This window comes from Apium graveolens, unplaced genomic scaffold, assembly GCF_009905375.1.
Source record: "Apium graveolens cultivar Ventura unplaced genomic scaffold, ASM990537v1 ctg8291, whole genome shotgun sequence".
Lineage (NCBI taxonomy): Eukaryota > Viridiplantae > Streptophyta > Magnoliopsida > Apiales > Apiaceae > Apium > Apium graveolens.
In genome coordinates, this window is record NW_027421056.1 from 24,240 (window position 1) to 28,978 (window position 4,739).

A 4,739-nucleotide genomic window follows, 5' to 3' on the forward strand; every position below is an offset into this window, starting at 1 on the left:
CTTCAAAATTAACTAACCACTGAACCGCCTCTTCTGCAATATAGGCCTCAGCGATGCAGCCTTCCGGATGAGCCCTGTTTCGAACATATCCCTTGAACGGCTTCATATATCTCTCAAAAGGATACATCCAACGTAGGAAGATAGGACCACAAAGCTCAACTTCTCTTACAAGATGAACTGAGAGATAGATCATTACATCAAACAAGGAAGGGGGAAGTGCTTTTCTAGCTGACATAAGGTCTCCACCAATTGAGACTGCATTTTTCTATTTTATCGACCTCAATGACTTTACTACAAATTGCCTTGAAAAAAAGGCAAAACCTGATAATAGTGCACCTGGCCTGTTTTTGAAGTATTGACCGAAGTGCGATGAGGAGCAAGTGATGCAACATTGTATGACAGTCGTGGGATTTCATTCCAACAAGTCGCAGAGTGTCCATTGATACTATACCCTTAAGGTTCAAACAAAAACCACCAGGTAACTTCATGCCAATCAAGTACGAGCAAACAATCTTTTTTTCTTTATGTAATAAGTTCCAAGATGCCATCGGTAACTTCTCTTTTTTCCAGGATTTTTTGGTCTCAACTCCATTCTTATTCCCATTTCAGCCATATCAATACGAACATATTCTCTATCTTTTGTCTTCCTGGGAATATTTAGGAATGTACCGGTTAAAGCCTCGCATATATTTTTTTCTATATGCATCACATCGAGGGTATGACGAACTGGCAAAAACTTCCAGTACTCAAGCTGAAAAAATATAGACATCTTTTTCCAAATTGGTCGAGGTTCCCCTTTTTTCCATCGAGGTTGGTTTTGTGTCTTACCATAAATATGGTCCGCTAGTGGTAGTACCCTTTCTAACACCTCCTCTCCAGTTAAAGGAATAGGAGCTGACAACTTCTCCACGGTGTTATCAAAGGCTGATTTTTGCCTTCGATATGGATGATTTCTGGGTAGCCATCTACGATGTCTCATAACGTCCGTCTTTTTGTAAGTAGCCAACCTGGTAGATTTTGTTTTATCAACACACACGACACAAACATTATATCCTTTAATGATGTTACCCGACAAGTTTCCCAAGGCCGGATAATCACTAATTGTCCATAACAAAATTCCTCTTAGTATGAAAGACTCTTTCTATATGTATCATAAACTTGTTTCCCATGCCACAATTTCTGCAAATCTTCTATAAGTGGTTGAAGGTATACATCAATATCATTTCAGGGCTAATTTGGTCCGGATATCAATAGACTTAGCATAATGTACTTTCTCTTCATACAGAGCCAAAGTGGGAGGTTGTAAATTAAAAGCAACACAAGCCATGTTGAGTGATCACTTCCTGGTCCATGGAAAGGATTAAATCCATCAGAGGATAAAGCTAACCGAAGGTTCCTAGCCTCTGCAGCAAACTCAGGCCACCTTTGATCGACATCCTTCCATGTCTTTGAGTCAGCCGGATGTCTAATTTTACCATCATTTTGTCGCTCGGTTTTATGCCAAGTCATGTCCTTTGCAATCTGAGTTGTATTGAACAATTTCTCAACCTTGGTATTAATGGAAAGTACCATAGAACCTTAGCAGGGATCCCTTCTACTTCTTCTCCTTTCTTGTTTAACTTCCATCTAGATGCCCCACATATTCGGAAAATCATCTCATCTTCGTCCCTCTCACTGTGGTATAAGAGACAATCATTCGGACACGCATGTATTTTTTCATAATCCATGCCTAAAGTACATAAAGTTTTCTTGGCTTCACCAAAGATGAAGGCATACCGTTGCCTTTCGGAAGCATTGATGCAAGCAAAAGAAGGACATCGGAAAAGCATTTATCCGAAATACCATGTTTTGCTTTTAAATTATACAACTTGACTAAATCTCTCATTTTTGTAAAACTCTCGCATCCAGGATAAAGTGGTTCATTTTCACCCTGAACATGATTCATAAAATCAGAAGAATCTAATGAAATATCCTCATCATCGACAATATTCTGCCCCATTCTCATGTTTGTAGGATCAACAGATGATTCTGAAGTGTCATGTTCAGAAACTACATGACTCTGTACATAATTTGACTCTCCATGACATATCCAACACATATAGGTTTGATTAATACCATATTGATAAAGATGATCCTTAACAGTCCGAGCATTCCAAGATTTACTATGAGCGCATCTTAAGCATGGACAACTAATTTTATTTTCTTTAAACCCATTCGAAAATGCAAAATTTAACAATTCATCCACTCCAAGTTTAAATTCTTGTGTTCTTCTATCTGCTTTCAACCAAGATCTATCCATTTTTACTCAACCAAGTTTAAACCCTTCTTTTGCTCAAATTCCACAAATATATATTCCATAAAACTCGATATGAACCCTAATTAAAAATTCCCCAAATAGATATGAACCCTAATTTCATGTTCTCCAAATTGATATAAACACCAAATCCCCAAATTGATATGAGTTCAGTAGAAACTTACCTGAGTTCAGCAAAGTGAAGTTCCCCTGGATTACTTCAGACATCAAAGAACTGAGACAAATATATGGTTAAGAAATGGTGTATGAAGGAGACAAAAAAAGAGGCGTAATAAAACATAGATACTTCAGACAGACAATGATCACGTATAATAATGCTAGTCAAAGTACTTTATTTCTAGTCAAAAAACTAAAAATGAACATCCTAGTACAACGGTTTTGATTAATAAAGGGTGTATGCATTTCAGCACACAATAAAATTCTTAAAAACCGTTGTCTTAAACTTTGTATTCGCTTAAATTATTTGCTTTATCAAAATTATTTACACTTTCCCCCTCTTTCACCAGTGTTCCCAGTTATATTTGTTTTGAAAAAAGTTGAAATTTCTTAAAGTAAAAGAATTTGGTTTCTTGGTTTATTTAAAATTCAGGACAATGGTTTCAACAATATTGCATTGTAAGAAAACGTAAACACAATGGTTTGTAGAATAGTTTATTTAAAATCTTGGACAACGGTTTCAATAATTTACCATTGTAGTAACACCTACAAATAAGTGCTTTTTTCAATAAACCATTGTCGTATTATATCAACTTTTTTGATAAACACAAGGACTATAAATGATTTTGTAGGCTTAGAAGGACATGTAACAAGAGGAACAATTGACATGTTAAAACTTACATTATTAAATATATATTTAAATATCACTAATTGTTTATGAAATAAATTACAAGTGTCTTCTTTTATTTTGTTACATTGTAATCATATACTATATGTGCATTCAATGGTTACTTTCGAACTATATAGTCGATAACTCCATATAAAAGATTTGGGATTTGTTAAGTTTTTAAATAGACACTATATCCGTTACAAAAGAGAAACGAGTCATTTTAATGTCGATAAATTCGAATATTTCGCCTTCAACCTTAATTCTTGTTTGATCTAGGGTTATAGGGTTTAAGGTTTGGTGGCATAATTTTTTCTTACATAAGACAACGGTTTTTTGCAATTTCCCATTGTAAGAACATGTAAAAAACAAGCCTTTTATACATAAATCAGTGTCTCATTACATCCATAATTGTTAGATTATTGTGTCATCCTTATCATGTCGTGTACTCAAAATCCAAACACAAATACTAAATTTTTGTGTTGTGTTAAAAATTGTCGGGTGTAGCTTATATAAACAGCTTTTTAGATACACTTAATTTATACATGACCTCATTTACTTACTATTTATTGCCTTTTTCTAATTTTTGGAAAATTACTAGGGAATATTTCATAACATACCAGGAATCTTGAGTATCATGCCCAAAGGTAATTTTCCAAAAATTAGAAAAAGGTAATGTATTAGTAAGTAAACGAGGTCATGTATAAATTAAGTGTATCTAAAAGCTATTTATATAAGCTACACCCGACATTTTTTAACACAACACGAAAATTTAGTATTTGTGTTTGGATTTTGAGTACACGACATGATAAGGGCGACATAATAAGGAACACGACATGAGATACACAACTGAGAAAATTCAAAATTCAAATTATGAATTAATTAATAACGAAATTATTTATAAAAAAATTCAAAATGTTATTTCAAAATTTTCCGAATCGTAGATTAAGGATAGATTTAATAGTAACCGTTGTTTAAAAAATATTTAATATTCTCTTCATTTCAATTAATTTCTAAAAATTATGAATAATTCATTCATCAATCAATTAAAATACACCGTTGGATTGGTAAAACACTAATAATCCAAGCCGTTGGTTTATTCCCTAAAATTATTTCACTTCCCCCTCTTTCATTTTCATTCCCCCCCTTTGTTCCCCCCTTTGTGATTTCTCTTTTCTTACCCGATAACACTTTATTCCCCTCTTTATTTCTCTTCCATTTCTTTCTCAATTTCTAATTGAAGCAAATCTAAGAAAGGTACTTGCATGTTTAATCTGTTCAGTTCTTGCTTGTTGTTGGATGTTACTTGATTAAGCTTGTTCTCTTCAGTTCTTGTTTGCTCTTGCTTGTTCTTGATTGGTTATGTTCAGTTCTTGCTTGTTCTTGATTTGTAATGTTTTTACTTGTTTGTTTTGATTCTTATGCTCTTCTGCTATGATTCTTTTATATTTGGTGTAATTCTTGTGAAACCCTCGTATGTTATGTAGTTCTTGTTGGATTTTTATAAAACTCTCATATGACTTATTTCTTTAGTATTTTTTTAATTGTTGTTACTTGCTACTGATTTAAAATGGTTCACTTTGATGATGTCTTGGTTAGTTA